General features: G+C 43.7%; 1 protein-coding gene across 2 annotated transcripts in view; it reads left to right on the forward strand.

Moving 5' to 3' along the window:
• The window catches only part of LOC138755761 (solute carrier family 45 member 4), an 84,380-nt gene continuing 64,128 nt past the window's right edge, over positions 1 to 20,252 (forward strand). The window contains exons 1-2 of one of the 2 annotated variants that reach the window (XM_069922314.1): positions 1 to 265; positions 5,378 to 5,468. The gene's annotated coding sequence lies outside the window, so the exon portion shown is untranslated. The remainder of the gene's footprint in view (positions 266 to 5,377; positions 5,469 to 20,252) is intronic. The other variant, XM_069922313.1, reaches the window with a different exon arrangement.

Here is a 20,252-nt window from a genome sequence, read left to right on the forward strand (position 1 = left end):
GGGACGCGCGAGCCGACAACGCGCCTGCGCTCCCGCCACTTCTCTGAAGCGGCCGATCGTCACCGGAAGTTGTCGTTAACGGCACTTTCATCTGTTTAAAAATCCTCCCCCCGGCGCAACGCGGCCCCAGTCAGCGGAAAGAGCGTCGACGGGCTCAGCTGTGAGGGCGGCTCGCTGGAGAGCGAGTTCGCAGCGCTCGGGGGAGGAGAGCAGGAGGCCGGACTCACGCACAGGCCCCGCTTTACCTGTCGCTCCGCGTGAAGAGGTGAGAGGGCCCGGCCGGTGGGGGGGGGGAGAGAAAGCCGGGGTTGGGGGGGGGGGAGAGAAAGCCGGGGTTGGGGGGGGGGAGAGAAAGCCGGGGTTGGGGGGGGAGAGAAAGCCGGGGTTGGGGGGGGGAGAGAAAGCCGGGGTTGGGGGGGGGGGAGAGAAAGCCGGGGTTGGGGGGGGGGGAGAGAAAGCCGGGGTTGGGGGGGGGGGAGAGAAAGCCGGGGTTGGGGGGGGGGAGAGAAAGCCGGGGTTGGGGGGGGGGGAGAGAAAGCCGGGGTTGGGGGGGGGGGAGAGAAAGCCGGGGTGGGGGGGGGGAGAGAAAGCCGGGGTGGGGGGGGGGAGAGAAAGCCGGGGTTGGGGGGGGGGAGAGAAAGCCGGGGTTGGGGGGGGGGGAGAGAAAGCCGGGGTTGGGGGGGGGGAGAGAAAGCCGGGGTTGGGGGGGGGGAGAGAAAGCCGGGGTTGGGGGGGGGGAGAGAAAGCCGGGGTTGGGGGGGGGGAGAGAAAGCCGGGGTTGGGGGGGGGGAGAGAAAGCCGGGGTTGGGGGGGGGGGAGAGAAAGCCGGGGTTGGGGGGGGGGAGAGAAAGCCGGGGTTGGGGGGGGAGAGAAAGCCGGGGTTGGGGGGGGGAGAGAAAGCCGGGGTTGGGGGGGGGGAGAAAGCCGGGGTTGGGGGGGGGGGAGAGAAAGCCGGGGTTGGGGGGGGGGGAGAGAAAGCCGGGGTTGGGGGGGGGGAGAGAAAGCCGGGGTTGGGGGGGGGGAGAGAAAGCCGGGGTTGGGGGGGGGGGGAGAGAAAGCCGGGGTTGGGGGGGGGGGGAGAGAAAGCCGGGGTTGGGGGGGGGGGAGAGAAAGCCGGGGTTGGGGGGGGGGGAGAGAAAGCCGGGGTTGGGGGGGGGGGAGAGAAAGCCGGGGTGGGGGGGGGAGAGAAAGCCGGGGTTGGGGGGGGGGAGAGAAAGCCGGGGTTGGGGGGGGGGGAGAGAAAGCCGGGGTTGGGGGGGGGGGAGAGAAAGCCGGGGTTGGGGGGGGGGAGAGAAAGCCGGGGTTGGGGGGGGGGAGAGAAAGCCGGGGTTGGGGGGGGGGAGAGAAAGCCGGGGTTGGGGGGGGGGAGAGAAAGCCGGGGTTGGGGGTGGGAAAGAGAAAGCCGGGGTTGGGGGGGGGTGGGAAAGAGAAAGCCGGGGTTGGGGGGGGGTGGGAAAGAGAAAGCCGGGGTTGGGGGGGGGTGGGAAAGAGAAAGCCGGGGTTGGGGGGGGGGTGGGAAAGAGAAAGCCGGGGTTGGGGGGGGGGTGGGAAAGAGAAAGCCGGGGTTGGGGGGGGGTGGGAAAGAGAAAGCCGGGGTTGGGGGGGGGTGGGAAAGAGAAAGCCGGGGTTGGGGGGGGGTGGGAAAGAGAAAGCCGGGGTTGGGGGGGGGTGGGAAAGAGAAAGCCGCGGTTGGGGGGGGGTGGGAAAGAGAAAGCCGGGGTTGGGGGGGGGTGGGAAAGAGAAAGCCGGGGTTGGGGGGGGGTGGGGAAAGCCGGGGTTGGGGGGGGGGAGAAAGCCGGGGTTGGGGGGGGGAGAGAAAGCCGGGGTTGGGGGGGGGAGAGAAAGCCGGGGTTGGGGGGGGGGTGGGAAAGAGAAAGCCGGGGTTGGGGGGGGGGTGGGAAAGAGAAAGCCGGGGTTGGGGGGGGGTGGGAAAGAGAAAGCCGGGGTTGGGGGGGGGTGGGAAAGAGAAAGCCGGGGTTGGGGGGGGGTGGGAAAGAGAAAGCCGGGGTTGGGGGGGGGTGGGGAAAGCCGGGGTTGGGGGGGGGGGGAGAAAGCCGGGGTTGGGGGGGGGGGAGAGAAAGCCGGGGTTGGGGGGGGGTAGAGAAAGCCGGGGTTGGGGGGGGGGAGAGAAAGCCGGGGTTGGGGGGGGGGGAGAGAAAGCCGGGGTTGGGGGGGGGGAGAGAAAGCCGGGGTTGGGGGGGGGGAGAGAAAGCCGGGGTTGGGGGGGGGGAGAGAAAGCCGGGGTTGGGGGGGGGGGAGAGAAAGCCGGGGTTGGGGGGGGGGGAGAGAAAGCCGGGGTTGGGGGGGGGAGAGAAAGCCGGGGTTGGGGGGGGGAGAGAGAGAAAGCCGGGGTTGGGGGGGGGAGAGAGAGAAAGCCGGGGTGGGGGCGGAGTGGCTGCAGGACGGGGAAGGGGTACGTGTCACTACCTATAGGGGAGGTGAGGGCTCGGGTGGAGGGGATGGGGAGAGAGGGCAGAGGGGATGGGGAGGGAGGGCGGGTAGGGGGGATGGAAATTGGATGTAAAAAGGAAGAACTAGGGGAAAGAGGGTGAACTTGGGGGGGGGGGGGGGGTGGATAGTTTTACCAGAGTGGTGATTGAGGTTTTGGGAGCAATTGAGTGGATAGTGTTGGTCAGTTGCGACCCTTGATCGGGGGGTGAGCAAGGGAAAATGAAAATTGTAATGCAATTCAGAGCTGAGTATTGTACAGAGGATTGGAGCAAAGTGATATCATTCTGATCAAAAGGGAGTGAGGGTGGTGGGGAAAACAAACGTCATTGTTTTGTGAGGGGGTATCAGTGCAAACCTACAATCTGATGCTTGCTTTGAGAATGTGGGAGGGGTTGAGTGGGAGATGGTTATCCTGCATGTGCAGCAATTCTGCACAATTTTCTAAGTGGAGACAAGCTGGCTGCATTGGGAAAGCAGTGATGCTGGTTTCCATTTGGACCTAACTTCACGTCTGCCCTCTGGCAGCCTGTCCTAAGGGCATCACAAAGCCAAAAGTGCAGTGACGGTGTGTATAGTGCAAATATATTTTTTAAAATACCAAGGTGTTGTTTTAATGTCTAATTCAGATATGTGAAATGTGGTTGTATGCTTTAATTTGCTTATTGTCAAAATGCGTTTACAGTTCAGGCATTTAATATCAGTGATCTGATGTCTGTTTATCTGAGTTTCCAATTAAGTATAGTGCTAGTGCCATCACTTGACCATTTGACAATTGGACTTGTTAAATATTTTAATTTCTTGCTGTGTGTTTGATTCTGATCCTTGTTTGTTTATTCGTCAAATGTCTGTCATGTGTTGAATTGGCTTCATTATACATGCTATTTGTACATGTCTGCTGCTTTTTTAACAAATACTGTTTTCCTTTCTACTGTGGCTAATTTGAGAGAAATAGCGTGAAGTGGAATGCCATAATTTTTTTTCTTATAAAATGAAAGCCAAACAGCATTTTAACAGTGCATACCATTTTAAAGTCCAGGAAAAAAAAATTGGTTACATTTGCTCCATAAAATCTAGCATTATTAAATGGTTTGAGTTTGCATTTAAAATGCCTTGACTGTTTCCATTATTTTGTGCTGAGATGGATAGGGATAGATTAAACAATTTGACTATTGCAGTCAGGACATGCTTGCATAAGATTGCATTTACAGTTGCATGATCATTCTGCAGGAATCGGTTTCAATTCTGCTGTTATAACATTGCTAACCATGTGAGGTTTGTGCAATTTGTACAGAAGTGAGAATGCTGAGTAAACAAGGATGATTGAGTCATTCAATTTTTGTTTAATTCAAAAGTCAGCTCTGCATAATTTTTGGAGCTGTGTTATAAACTTTCCTGGGCAATATCTATTTTGATTCCTTTTTAACAGGTAACAGTTGGGTTTTTTATGATGTCAAGTGTCTGTTACACTTCAGCTTGAACCAGAATTGTCTGAGTTGGTAATGGCTTTCTGGCGGTTGTACTTAATACATTTCTGAATCTCCTGGTCTTAACTTTACAAATGTTCATCATCTGTTTATTGATCTTAGTTCATCATCCATGACTTCTGGTTAAGCTACATCCAGATAGTCTTGATGAGAACACATTCATCCACACATTTCCTGATAAACTCAGTCACCACTGTGACATATTCATTTGGGTCTGCTACTGAGTCCTTGAACAGATAGTCATAGAGCAGCTCTTCTGTGTCCCCAGATGATGTCACAGTCTTTACTACTCTTTCTGCACTCTTCAGTTTCTAACGATGGAGGAAGGAGAAATACAACCAGGTGATCTGATTTGCCAAAGTGCAGGTATGGAATGGAGCAGTAGGCATCCTTGATGGTAGTGTAGCAGTGGTTGAATGTTTGATCTCCTGGTGTTGCAGGAGAAATGTTGGTGGTAATTTGGAAGTACCTTCTTTAAGAGACCTGGTTGAAGACACTAGTGATGGTGCAGGCATCAGGATATGCTGTATGATAGTGCTTGATCACAGTGTGCTGATCTTGTGCTCACTTAATGTCTGCCTATGCTTGTGTTTTGGATCCATTAATGGATAAATCCCCAAAATGTATCAGAAAATCAAAGATGGCGATACAAATTGGGGCTTTAATGAAAGACTTAAATTTGGTAGATATTTGGAGAAGGATTAATCCTACAGAGAAAGATTTTTCTTTTTATTCTTCTCAGCATGATTCCTTTTCTAGAATAGATTTTTTTTAAATATCGGCACATTTACAGGGAAAGGTATTGCAGGCAGATTATAAAAGTAGAGTAATATCTGATCATTATTATTTTTTTCTTATGAAAGTTTGGAGGTGTTACGTCCATCTTGAGGATGGAGGTTTAATAAAATGTTGAAAAAACAAGTTTGTTGCTTTTGTTAAGAAACAGATTGATTTTTTTTTTCTTAAAGGAAAATGTTTACTCTATTCAAAGTAGATTTGTAGTATGGGATGCGTTAAAGGCTTATTTAAGAGGACAAACAATTAGTTACGCTACTAATGTTATATGGCTGAAAGTATTAAATTAGAAAAGCAGATTGATGAATTGGAGAAGGAATTTCAGAAGTGAGTAACAGAAGATCAGAAGATAGCTTTGACTAGATTGAATTTGCGATTATAATACGTTTCAGATATCGATTTGGATGTTTACTTAATCGAATCAAACAACGATATGAGTGGGGTGAGAAGGCGCATAAAGTACTTGCGTGGCAATTAAAGAAGGAGCAGACTTCAAGGGTTATTAATACTGTTAAAAAGAATTCAACAGTTACCTATAAACCTCAAGAAATCAATGAACAGTTTTATTCATTTTATTTTTAAAAATATATACTTCTGAGGGGAAATAGGATAATGGGTCTATTGATTCTTTTTTATCTACATTAAAGTTACCAGCATTAGATGAAGAGGATATTATAGATTTGCAAGCTCCGTTCACAGATCTAGAAATTAAGACCGCTATGATGGAAATGCCTAATGGTAAGTCACCAGGAGATGACTGGTTTTCGGTGGAATTTTATAAAGTTTTTTACGAAGATTTATCTTCGGTGTTTGGGGAGGTATTACAACAAGTAACTGAATATTATGAGTTACCAGAATCTTGTTCTAGTGCTTTAATTACTGTAATTCCAAAGAAAGATAGAGATCCATTGAAGGTGTCTTCATATAGACCTATTTCTTTATTGAATGTGGACTATAAAATAATAGCTAAATTGTTAGCAAATCGGCTTGCTAACTATTTACCTAAATTAAGACGTGTAGATTCTTCAACTAATTAGTTTGACCAGTGCGGAAAAAGCTTTTGATAGGGTTGAATGGAATTTTTTATTTAAGGTCTTGGAAAAGTTTAAATTTAGCCCTTTTTTTATTGGCTGGGTTAAAGCTTTATATACAAACCCGACTGCTAGGGTGGTGACAAATGGACAGATTTCATCGTCATTTAAATGAACATGTTCTACTCGACAGGGTTGTCCATTGTCACCAGCCCTATTTGTGTTGGTCATTGAACCGTTAGCTCAATTAGTACAGCAAAATGAGCAGATACAAGGGATGAGGGTTTTGGATGAAGAGTATAAGATTAATTTATTTGCAATGATGTTTTGATATATGAAACAATCTTTGCCACTTTTACAGGAATGTTTATTACAGTATGGATCATTATCTGGGTATAAAGTTAATTGGGATAAAAGTGAAATTTTACCGGTAGGTGAAGGAGATTATTCAGTTTATAAAAATGTTATTAATTTGAAATGGACAGATAAAATTAAATATTTAGGAATAATTGTAAATACTGAGTATCAATCTTTATATAAATTAAATTATGTTCCATTGTTGAAAAAGATAAAAGCAGACTTAATTAAGTGAAAGACCTTCCGTTAACTTTAATTGGCCGGGTTAATTGTATTAAAATGAATATTTTTCCAGGTATTCAATATTTGTTTCAATCGATACTGTGTTATCTTACAAGGAACTTTTTCCAGGATTTAAAGAAAGCTACTAGGGAATTTTTATGGAAAGGTAAATTACCAAGGGTATCATTAAATAAGCTTACTTGGAAGTACGCATTAGGTGAATTGCAATTACCTCATTTTCAGAATTATTATGAGGCACCCCAACTTAAATTTATTAGTGGTTTGATGGATTTAGATCACTCTCCAAGTTGGGCTAAAGTTGAGATGGCATGTATTTCTGACACTGCAGTACATCAATTTCAGTGAGTTATTTGTGCAAGGCCTTCCTAAAAGTTATTTTCTGCCATGTGTTTATGGCCTTCTGGGAATGGAAATTTGCCCTTGCAGATTTCACAAATCCTCTCTCAAAAAATTGAGGTGCAAAATAAAATTCACTTGCAGATTTTGTCAAATAAGTAATTGTTTTTAAACTTGCAGACGATGTGGGAAACCTGAATTTTGCATTGTAGGAAGCTAGCCACTAGGCTGCCATTGCTCTTTTCATTTTGAGCCTGCAATTCTTCCCCTCCAAAGAGTAATTATTTACTTTCTATTCACTAATAAAACAGTTGCTTGGATTATCTTCCCGGATGTGCAACTGAGGTCAAACTTGATATTTTTTTTCTATTGTAGGCACACAGTTTGCACACACTCTTCCTTAGTCAGTCAAAAAAACTCAACTATTACTGTATATGGTAGTTTCCTGCATGTGTGATCAATCTCAACTAAATTATAAAATCTAGAATTTTCTAGACTATTGAGGTTTAGTTGGATGCTGCTGTTAATGAAGTGAAGTATCATTTAATTCTGTTAACTATCAAATAATAATGAATAGTCCTTGTAAAAAATAAAATGAACATCTGCAGACACCATGATTGAGGTAAAAATACAATACTGGAGAAACTCACCAGGTCAAACAGTGTCCTTTATGGAACAAAGATGGCCTGCCTACATTTTGATCATACTTTGATGAAGTGGGCTCAAGCCCAAAACATTAGTTTTGTACCTTTGCTCAATAAAGGACACTGTTTGGCCTGCTGACTTTCTCTCACCTTGTGTTTTTACAATGAATAGTCCTGTGAGAATGTGCAAATGTGTTTGAAATTAAAAGTTTTAAATTGCTTGTGTTGCATGCGTTGCTAAAACTGGAGAGGCTTAGTTTTTTTCTCACCATTAGAATCTGATTTTTTTGTGATCATACAGCTGATAACAAATGTTAGAGATTTAAACCTGATAAAAATGTTATGAGCCCAGAGGACTTATAAGCCCAGCAGCAACGTTCACAAAGACAAATGGTTAGTTAAACAAAAGTTGCTTTTGATTATCTTTAAACATGAAAACGGAATCACTCTTTAACTTGTCACTATTGACTTAACCATATAACCGTTTACGGCGCAGAAACAGGCCATATCGGCCCTTCGAGTCAGCACCGGTTCACTTGAACAACTCCTCTAGCTCAACTCTCCCGCTCTCTGCCCATAATCCTCCAACCCCTTCACCTCCATGTACACATTCAACCTTCTCTTAAATGACAGAAGGGACCCTGCTGCAACTATCTCTTTTGGAAGATCAGTCCATTCTGCCACCACTCACTGAGTGAAAAAGCATCCTCTAATATTTCTCCTAAAGTGTTGCCCCCTTACCCTTAACTCATGCCCTCTTGTCCAACCTCCCCTGCCCTCAAGGGAGTCTGTTTGTCTAGTCTATCTATTCCTTTCTTAATTTTAAGTGCCTTTATCAAGTCCCCTCTCAGTTGTCTACATTCCAATGAATAAAGTACCAGTCTCCTTAATCCTTCTGCAATCCAAGAAAACCCTTCTTACTATCCACCACTCCCCTTATTTTCGTATCATCCGCGTATTTGCTTACCCAGTTAACCACACGCTCCTCTAAATCATTAATATAAATAACAAGGGCCCAGCACTGATCCTGAGGCACCCTGCTTGTCACAGGCTTCCAACCTGACAGACAGTTGTCCACCATAACTCTCTGCTGTCTATCTTCCAGCCATCTCTGAACCCATGTCACAATCTCTCGACTAATTCCTAGTGACTGAACCTTCCTTATTAACCTTGCTGCGGAACCTTATCAAAAGCCTTACTAAAATCCAAATAGACCACATCAACCGCCCTACCTTCATCCATTTTTTTTGTGTCACTTCCTCGAAAAACTCAACAAGATTCGTCAAACATGACTTTCCTTTTACAAACCCATGCTGGGTGCCCCTAATCAATCCCTGCCTACCCAGATATGCGTATATACTAACTCGAAGAATACCCTCCTTAACCTTCCCCACCACCGAAGTCAAACTTATTGGCCGATAATTACTTGGCCTACACCTAATGCTTTTTTTTAAAACAATGGAGTTACATTCGTAACCCTCCAATCCCGTGAATCCACACCGTCCTCCAGTGATCTTTGAAAAATCACTGTCAGAGCCCCTGCTATTTGCTCCCTGACCTCCCTTAAAGTCCTGGGAAAAATCCCATCAGGACCAGGAGACTTATCCACCTTTATTGACCCTAGAAACTCCAAAGCCCTCACTTTACTAATCCCTATCCTCTCTATAACTAAGCCCTTTGCCTCTCTTATCTCGTATAGCCCAATGTCCCTTTCCCTCTTGAATACGGATGAGAAAAAATTGTTCAATATTTCTCCCATCTCATTTGTTTCCTTACATAGTTCACCGGACCCATCATCCAGTGGACTTATTTTATCCTTAATCCTCCTTTTACTGTTCACGTATCTGTAAAAACCCTTAGGATTCACCTTCGCCTAATTAGCTATGGACTCCTCATTCCTTTTTTCCTTTCTAATTTCCCTCTTCAGGGAATCTAAGTAACAATCATACATCTCCTCAATCCCCTGTTTTTTATATTTAGTATTGGCTTCCCCTTGTCCCAAACCAACCTCTTAATTTTACCAGAAAACCATGCTCACTTGAACCTTTGGTCTTCCCTTCCGGCCTGACTGGAACATAAGTATCCTATACTCTCAAAATCTCACCCCTAAATGCCCTCCAAATTTCCTCTACATCCTTTCCAGCAAAAAGATCAGCCCACACAACTCTCTGCAAATCCCTTCTCGTTTCTCCAAATCTGGCCTTCCCCCACTCAAAGACCTTCAACCTCAGACCCGACCTATCCCTTTCCATCATTAAGCTAAAGCTCATGGATCTGTGATCTCTGGATCCAAAGTTCTCTCCAGATCTCACCTCTGTCACCTGCTCCATTTTATTCCCAAACAACAGATCTAACACTGCTCCCCCTCAAGTGGGCATCTCCACATATTGCTGCAAAAAGCAATCCTGAACACAATGTATAAATATTAAGCCATCTTGCCCTCTTACTGACTGCATTTCCCAATCTATGTTTGGAAAATTGAAATCCCCAACCAACACCACCCTATTTCTACTGCACACCTCACCTATTTCCTTGCACATTTGCTCTTCTAGTTCCCTTTCCCCATTTGGAGGCCTATAATATACCCCCATAATAGTAGCCTCACCCTTATTTTTTCCGTTCGACCCACACTGCCTCCCTCGATGATCCCTTCAGTCTATCTTGTCTCAACACAGCTGTAATATCCTCCCTGACAAGTAATGCCAGACCTCCCTCTTACTCCACCAACTCTGTCACATCTAAAGCAGCAAAATCCTGGAACATTAACTGCCAGTCACAACCATTTCTCGCTAATGGCCACGACATCATAATGCCACATGTCAATCCACACCTTTAGCTCATCCAACTTCCTTACTACGCTTCTTACATTAAATACATCTCCGAGATCTCCTACATCCAACCTTCTGCCTATCCTTTTCTCTGCCATTCTCACAATTTTCACTACATCTTTTTATTACTTGTCCTGTCACACTATCATTAGGTAGGAGGTACAGAGGTATCATGACATCCTGTAATCTTGGCTGTCTTATGATTGGAATTGTAAAATATTCTAGAATATTTATACATTTAAAATTTTTAATTGAGACATACAGAATGGTAACAGGCTCTTTTGACCCATGAACCTGTGCTGCCCAGTTGCACCCAATTGACCTACAACCCTGGTATGATTTTTGAAAGGTGGGAGGAAACCAGAGCACAGGGAGAACGTGCTAACTCCTTACAACAACGTGGGATTTAAACCCTGGTCGCTGGCACTGTAACATGGTTGTGCTAACTGTACTGCCCAATATTATTTTTGTATTTATGTGATAGGTGTTGTACTGTGTGAGAAATGCATTTTGTCTGTGTGTACACAGTTGTCTGGAAGAACACAGTTTCATCTGGTTGTATCTGTATAGTATGATGAATTTGGTCATCTTTTCGAAAACAAAACTTTTATCCGATTCGTAAGACACAATCTCCCATGCATGAAGCCATGCTGACAACCTCCAGTCAGTCTCTGCCAACCAGATGCAGGGGGATCTTGTCCCTCAGAATCTCCTCCATCAATTTTCAGCTGACATCAAGTTCACTGGCCTGTAGTTTCCTGGTTTGTGCTTTTTTTTCTCTTTTTAAATAATGGCACAATGTTAGCTAACCTCCAGTCTTCTGGCGTTTCACCTGAAGCCAAAGATGATGTAAACAATGTAAGGATGCACTTTATCATGCCCTAGGGATTTGTCCTCCATGCACTCAAAGGCTAATACCACCTCCCTGATATTAATAAAGCAAACAACTTGTTTGATTTAATTCCTTGGCTTGTATGACTTTTAATTTAAAATCTCAACATCTCATGCCTTCACACACACCCATCTCAATTCTCTCAATATGCTGTAGAATCTCTTGGTATTTCCCTTTATCCTGCATATCAGCTCTTATAAATTTTGCTCTTCTGATTTCCCTCTTAATGTACGAGACTTGTACTCATCAGGGGATTTCTTTGATAATAACAGCTTAAATCTATGCAGTCTCCTTTTTCCTGACCAAAGCTTCAATGCCCCTCATCAACCAAATTCTTTAAGCTTGCCAGCCTTGCTCTTCACTTTAAAAGGAACATGCTGTGTCTGAGCACTTGCTCTCTTATCTTTAAAAGCTTCCCACATGTCATCTTGCCGGCAAACATCCTCTCCCATTCAGCTTCTGCAAATTCCAATCTAATTGCTCCAAAATTGACATAGCCCCAATTCAGGACTTTATTTAGTGGGCCTTCTCCATAAATATATTAAAACTAATAATGTTTTGGTCACCAGTCCCGAAGTGTTTGCCCACATTGATTCAGTCACCTGCCTTAACTCATTCCCCATGAGGAGGTCTAGTTTTGTACCTTTCTAATAGGGCCCTCAGTTTATTGATTGAAGAAGCTTTCTTGGACACACTTAATAAAATCCACCTCATCCAAGTGCTTTGGACTATGGATGCCCCAGTCAATATTTAGAAAGGAGTCCTTTGTTCCACGCAATATCTTCACTGGACGATCCCCCAAGAATATGCTTTCTAATGATATTAAACCAGAAGATCTGCAGACGCTGTCCAATTATGAAGTTTATTGTCATTATACATTGTACAATGTACATAAACACAGAAATTATAACTTGCAACTAAACAGGTACTTTGTATAAAAAAAACACAATTGCAAAACACTACCTACAAATTACTTAATTGAATTTAAAAGAATAAATGCATAGAAATAGATAATACATGCTAAATCAGTGGTTTTCAAACTGCCCCCAAACTCTCATTCCACCTTAAGTAATCCCCATGCCATAAGTGCTCTGTGATTGGTAAGGGATGACTTAAGGTGGGATGTGAGTGGGAGGGAAGGGTGAGAATCACTGCTCCTGACCAATTGTTCCTGAAATATTTTGCTTGAGGAAAAATTGTCATCGGCCCATTTCCTTTGGAGTTATGAAACTGTGCATGTAACGAGTCAATTAGGTATGATCAAAAGTGGTTTTCGAACTTTCCACTTACATACCATCTTAAGTGTCCCTTACTAAACACAGAGCACTTATGACATTAAGGATTTCTTAAGGTGGAATGTGAGTGAAAACCACTGCTCTAAAACTTTCAGCTATATTGATTGCAATAGGCAAACCTTTTGTGGTGTTTGGACAGTCCATGATTAGTGTAAGAAGGGGAGGTTCAATGGCTTGATTGCTATTGGAGAGAAATTGTTCTTGACTCTAGAGATGCTAGTCTTGAGGCTTCTGTGCCTTCAATTTGAAGATGGCAGTGAAAAGAGGTTGTGACCAAAGTGATGGGCGTCCTTTTTGATGTTGGCTACCTTCTTGAGACAGCACTTCCCATAGGTGCATTCATTGGATGAGAGGTCAGATCCGGTGATGGTATGGCTGTTTGTTACCTACTTGATCCTTTAGCATTCTTGGGCAGTTGAATTCTCAAACCAGGGTGCAATGTAGACTGTCAGCATACTTTCCACAATGCACCAGTAGAAGAGTATTTGATAACATGTCAAAACTCTTCAGACTCCTTAGAAAGTAGAGGTGTTGTGGCTTCACAATTGAACTGCTCTAAGTTTATGTCTTCTGACATCAAAAGGCCAACACATTCTTTTCTTGCCTGCCTCTCTTTTGAACCTTTTGCATCTATAATCGAATTGCCGATCTTGTTTTTCTGTCAGCCACATTTCTTTTATGGCTATAGTCACTTTTCTGAGCCAGTCCATTCCTGAGTTTGTCTGCCTTACCTGTTGGTCCCCTTGCATTGAAATAAATGGAGTTTAATCAATTAGTCTTTGATCTCTTTGCTGTCTCCTGTCAGTCCTCTGTACTAAACTTGCTCTCTTTGAGTACAGTATTAGCCCCCAGCTTTACATCCGTCTCATCTCTACACTGGGCCCCCAATCTAATTTAACCCCACCCCTCCCCTGAGTAGAGTAGCACTAGAAAGTCCCCCTGCAATCCTTTAGAGCCACCTTCAGTTGATGTGCAATGCCTCCCCTTTGTGGAGGTCACCTCTCCCCCGGAAGAGATCACAAGACGAAGGAACAGAATCAGGCCACTAGGCCTGTCGAGTCTGTTCCGTAAATCTACACCAAGCTACTCTACACTAGTTCCAATTTCCGCCCTTTTCCCCAAATCCCTTGATGCCCTCACTAATGAGATGCTTGTCTATTTCTTGTTTAAATACTCCCAGTGATTTGGCTTCCACTGCTGTATGCGGCAGGGAGTTCCACAGATCCACGACCCTCTGGCTAAAGTAGTTCTTACTTATCTATTTTATATAGATAAGCTCTAATTTTCAGACTATGACCCCCTTGTCCTCGATTCACGCACCAAGGGAAACATCTTACCCGCATCCAACCCATCTAAACCTTTTAAAATATGAAAAGCTTCAATGAGATCTCCTCATTCTCCTATACTCCAATGAATACAACCCAAGAGCTGCCAAACGCTGCTCGAACATTAGCCCTTGCATTCTGGGAATCATCCTAGTAAATCTTCTCTGGAGCCTCTCCAACAACATCACATCCTTTGTCAGATAGGGGGCCCAAAACTGCACACAGAACTCCAAATGAGGTCTCACCAGTTCCCCATAGAGCCTCATCAACACCTCTTTACTCTTGTACACTATTCCTCTTGAAATGATGCCAACATAGCATTTGCTTTCTTCACCTGGTCATTAACTTTTAGGTTTCCCTGCACGAGGCCACACCAGGTCCCTTTGCACATCTGAGGCCTGAATTTCCACTGCCAAAATGTACATTTCTCTCTGTTAAATCTCATCTGCCATAATTTTGCCCAGTCTCCTCATCTGTCTATATCCTTCTGCAACTTTATGGTTTCTACTACACTTCCTACTCCGCCACCTATCTTGGTGTCATCCACAAAACTATTCATACTACAATCCAAATCATTAATTATAAATTGTAAACAGCAGCGGCCCCAATACTGACCCCTGCAGAACACCACAAGTTACAAGCAGCCATCCAGAACGAGAACCCTTCATTTCAACCCTTTGCTTCCTGCCTATCAGCCACTTATCTCTCCAGTTTAATAACTTCCCAATTGGCCAGCCCCTGAATCACTAATTTATCTGGTTTATCTTTCCAATCTTAAAATCACTAGTGTATGGCACCAGGAATATTCCATCGATCCTGTTTTTGTTCTCTTTCCTAGTTCCCTAAACTTGCTCTGCAGGACCTTGATCCTTTTCCTACCTTATGCCATTGATGTGAATGTGCTCAATGACCTTTGGTTGCTCACTTTCTGCAAATGATGAGTCATTCTTGACCCTGGCACTCGGACAGAACACACCATCCAAAACCACCTGTCTGGCCCAAACTATGGAGTCATCGCTCAGTATGGCTTTGCCTAACTCTGCCATTCCCTGCTGAGCCACAAGCCTGCCCTGGAGTCACCCTGGCTGCAACTGCTGCCTGAAAGGTCAACCAATCAACAGTAGCCAAAGTGGTATACTTGTTACTGAGGGGAATGGCCACAGGGGAATCCAGCACAAACTGCTTATTCATTTATTTTTCCTACATCACTGTAACTAATTTCCTTCTTTGCCTCCCTGATGATTTGTAATCCATCTGACTAAATTCCCTAACTTGATCAGTCAGGAGTTGCAATTGGCCACACTTCCCACAGGTGTAGAAATCAGGGACACTGGAAGTGTCCAAGATAGCCCATATCTTTTTGCCCTCATCATTCCGATTGCATTAAGCATGAACACTTAAAAGACCTTTCCTGTAACTCTACTTGACCTCTTGTCAAAGACTCGCCAGCACCACAAGCATTGCCACTCCCAAAACATCGGCTCCAGAATGCATGAGAAGGTGGTGTATCCAAATTTGCACAGGCCTGAAATGTTTGTTCAGCCATTGGTTTTAAGATGGAGTCTAGTTTTTGAGCCCTCTGTCTGGTGCCACCTTGAGCCGGATATTAATTTGCCTACCATTTGGGGGACACCTCCAAATGGAGGATAAATTAAGTGTCAGAAAAGGCACCGACTAGTTAAAAGCGATGTGCACGGCCATGTTTCTTTTCGCGTGCATGCGTAACGAGGGGGAAGAATGACTGCGGCGCATGAAGTGCTGACTGACGCATGAGCAATGAGGGGGAAGTGTGACGGTGTCGCCCACCCCACTGAGAGAGTTTCTGATGCTGTCCTCTGTTTTGATACATGACTTTTGCAAGTCGAGCACAATTTCGGAGAATACTGCTGGATTGGAAGAACGAATTCAGATCTATATGGTTGCAATTAATAATGCAAAACAAACTGGAGAAAAATTAAAAATGAGAAGATATGAACGAGGATTAAAGGTTTGATTTATTAATCATTTGTATTCCAACTTCCATGTAACCTTCAAGCTCATGTAGTCCTTATAGATTATCATCAGACCCCCATCGACATGATCTACTGGGACCAATGCCTGAAGAGGGTGCATAAAATCAGTGAACTGGTGCAGACTCGAAAGGCCAACGTGGCCTGTTTCCGCTCCGTAAATGGTTATATGGTTATATAAGCCCCAGATTCTCCACTGTTAATCCTAGACTAGGCATTCTAATCTATTACCATTAATTGTTAATGATGTGTCTGTCCATTTATACTGTTGTTTTCAGTACATTCATATTTTTTCTCTGGTTTAAAATGAATGGTATAGAATCTAGTTCAGTTGGGAAGACCCAACTATTTGGTGAACAAGTTTTGGTTTCATTAAAAATGTTTTTAAATTTTGAGGAATTTTGGCAAGGCCTGATCATTCTGGCTCTTGTAGGAAATTTTAATGTATTTTTGACTGATTTACAATAGTTACAATATAAAAGGAATTGAGTTGAAAAAAGCTATATAACCATATAACAATTACAGTATGGAAACAGGCCATTTCGGCCCTTCTAGTCCATACCACACTAAGTACTCTCATCTAGTCCCACCTACTTGCACTCTGCCATAACCCTCCATTCCCCTCCCATCCAATACCTATCCAATTTTTCCTTAAATGACAAAATTGACCCTGCTGCCACTACTTCTCCTGGAAACTCATTCTATATAGCCACCACTCTGAGTGAAGAAGATCCCCCCTCATGATCAATAGAATAGGCAAAAGGTTACTGAAGTTTAAGTTACTGCATTGTGGCAAGACAGAGTAATTGAAGTAGGCTTGTTTCCTACGTCATTAAAGTAGCTACATAAATAAGACGTGCTAAGGCAGGAGAGTGCTAATTAATGAATTGGATTAAACCAAGAATTGTAATCTAGGGCATTAACGTGCATTTTTTTTTGTTTATGATGCAAGAAGTTCTTCTGACTGCTTGTGTAATGATGTTCTCTCTTTTTCATTAGTTGTATGCATTCAGTGGTTGCCAATTTAGTAATTTTCTGCAGAAGATTAAAGCCTGCAAATTTGGATTAGAGAAGGTGTATGTTTGTGCCTATATTAATTATTTTTCCACTCTTTTAAAGTGTTTTTCCCCATTTCACTCAAAAAGGCAGTGGTCATGCATATTTCCCTTGAGCCTGTTCCATTCAATAAATTTAATGGCAGTTCAATTGTGACCTTGGCTCCACGCAGTCAAAACATTAAACTGGTAGAGCAGAACAAGCGACTTCATGCATATGAACTGATCTATAGAATGTCAGTTGAGAATGACTGAATACTCAAGGTAATATTTAGTTGTCCCTTAGCTGTCATAGTGGGCAATCCAACGGCTGTAGTTTGGTAACATTGATTCCAGCATATCAGATATGTAATTTTTGGATATTCACCAATTTAAGAGATCTGGCCACTATATGTCTTCACAAGATAAACAGAAGTAGACTATTTGGCCCATGAGTCTGCTCTGTCACTACAACATGAGCTAAACCATTCTCACATCAAGTTCCAATTTCTGGCCTTTTTCCCCCATATCCTGATCAATCTCTTCCTTAAACTCCTCCATTGATCAGGTCTCCACAGCTCTGTGGCAACAAATTCCACAAATCCACAACCCTCTAACTGTTTTAAATGGGTACCCTCTTGTCCTGGACTCACCCACCAGGGGAAACATTTTATTCACACCTATTAATTTTTGTGGTCCATAATGGTTCTTTTGGATTGTGGATTTTGTGTGGCCGGAAGTTTGAGTTCCTGCAATGAATCCTGATGCTCAGAGTTGTACAGAATGGAAAGAGGCCCAGCTTGTCAATGCCAAACAAAGTGCCCTCTTGCTTTAGTCCATTACCCCTACAATCCCCTCTCATTCATGTATTTATTGAAGGAAGCTAACATGGATGCCTCAACCACTTCAGCAGTTTTTTTTATATGCCCACCACCCCCCTGAATGAAGAGTATCTCCTTGCATCGCTTTGAAATCCCAACTCACTCACATTGTAGTTATACCCTCTTGTTTTGGATTCTCCTGCTCTTTGAAACACTGTCATTATTCACCATATACAGTACACTCTGATCATCTGAAATGGTCAGGACCAGGCCTATGTCAGATAAACGTTTTTTTTTTCAGATAACTCGTCATTTTTTAAAAAGAGCCCAATGGCCACAGCAAATCACTTGTAACAGTGTTTTTTAAAAAAACAACAAACAACGAGGGAAGGCTTTTTAAGCATTAAAATACAGATAGTCCCCGACTTAAGACCATAATGGGGACTGAAGTATTGGTTGTAAATCAGGGTTGGTCGTAAGTCAGGGAACGGGGACCTCTAGCTGCCGCAGGGATTTCACATTGCTGCTGGGACTGGGGAACACTGTATACAGTGCTTTTAATACAAAATATTTATTTGTACAGTAGTTTTATAACCATATAGCCATAACAATATAACAATTACAGTATGGAAACAGGCAATCTCGACCCCTCTAGTCTGTACCTATTTAAGTGATCTCCTCGAATCCCACTTACCCGCACTCTGCTCATAACCGTCCAATCCCCTCACATCCATGCACCTATCCAACTTTTCCTTAAATGACAAAATTGACCTTGCTTCAACCACCTCTTCCAGAAGGTCTCTTGTTGCTTCTAAACTTTTTCCCCCTATCCCTTAACTCATGACCTCTCGTTTCAATCTCACCTACCCTCAAGGGGAAGAGCCTATTCACATCTCATCTACCTATCCCCCTCATAATTTTAAACACCTCTATCAAATCCCCCTCAACCTTCTACACTCCAATGAATAAAGACCCAGTCTACTCAATCTTTCTCTGTATTCTAGATACTGCAATCCAGGCAACATTTTAGTAAATTTTCTCTGCACCTTCTCTACCTTATTGATAGCCTTCCTATAATTTGGGGATCAGAACTGCTCACAATATTCCAAGTTTGGCCTCACCAATGCCTTGAACAGTCTCAACATCACTTCCCAACTCCTCTATTCTATGCTTTGATTTATAAAGGCCAGCATTCCAAAAGCCTTCTTTACCACTCTATCCACATGAGATTCCACTTTCAAAAAACAATGAACTGTTATTCCAAGATCTCTCTGTTCCTCTGCATCCTCAATGCCCTCCCCTTCACTGCATATGTCCTGTTTTGATTATTCTTCCCAAAATGAAGCACCTCACACATCGATATTAAACTCCATCTGTCATCTTTCAGCCTACTCTTCTAAGCAGTCCAAATCCTTCTGCATTCTCCGTAAACCATCCTCACTATCCACAATCCCCCTATTTTTGGATGTCCACATATTTACTAACCCAATTTACCACTCCATCATCCAAATCATTAATGTAATTAACAAATAATAAGGGACCCAACACCGATCTCTGAGGCACACTGCTTGTCACTGGCCTCCATCCTGACACAGTTATCCATCATGACTCTGTCATCTACCTTCTAGCCACCATTGAACCCATTTGACTGTCTTCAACATTAATGCCTAGCTCCTGAACCTTCCTTACCAACCTTCCACGTGGAACCTTATCGAAGGCCTTACTGAAATCCATATAGACAACAACTACTGCTCTACCCTCATCAACCTTCCTAGTCACCTCAAAAAACTTCAAGATTTGTCAAACATGACCTTCCCTGCACAAACCCATGTTGAGTGTTCCTAATCTTCCCTGCCTCTCTAGATACTAGTACATATTATCTCTAAGAATACTTTCCATTAGTTTGCCGAGCACCGACCTCAAACTTGCAGGCTTATAATTGATAGGCCTACACCTGGTGCTCTATTTGGTTGTATGTGCAGCTGGACGTAACTTGTCCAGGACTACCTGTAGTGTTTAATTCTCACCAAAAAAAATGCCGGCCACCGCCGATCACAGACACCTCCCCACCGAGGTCCGTGCCGCCCCTGCTCAGGCGTCAGCTCTCCTTGATGACGCCAGGACCAGGGTTTCTTCTGACTGCTTGTGGCGAGAAGACAGTGGCATGCAGTTTGAGAGGGAGAGTTGGAAAGAAAAGTCAATAGGGAAGGGAATTACCTAAAATAAGGACAATTGTCGTTCTACTTTCATGTCGAGTGAATTTTTTTTCAAGCTGTGAGGTCAATTCAGCTCCATAAAAATTTCAGATAAATAAGGATTTCTCATTTGTTTCAGATCTTCATTTATCTGAAATTTAATTTTTTTTTCCAGATAAATGAGGATTTTGGAGAATCAGATTTTGGATAATTGGAGTTGTACTGTATATGCTGCTTTTGATTTTGTCGACTGTAATAAGATCCCCTCTCAACATTCTATGCTCTCAGGAAAAGGGTGTAGTTTTTTCAGTCTCTCAAGGTAACACAACTTTTCTACCAGCAACTTTGTAAAACCTCTTCCAACTATACCCAGGTAACCAAAACTGCACACACCATTTCAAGTGTGGCCTCACTAATGTTTTGTAAAACTACAACATGGGGCGGCACGGTTAGCTCAACACAATTACTGTACAGCACCAAGCTTCAGGCTTGTTTTCTTGTTTGTGGCTGAG

Source organism: Narcine bancroftii, chromosome 2 (genome assembly GCF_036971445.1).
Source record: "Narcine bancroftii isolate sNarBan1 chromosome 2, sNarBan1.hap1, whole genome shotgun sequence".
Classification (NCBI taxonomy): Eukaryota; Metazoa; Chordata; class Chondrichthyes; order Torpediniformes; family Narcinidae; genus Narcine; species Narcine bancroftii.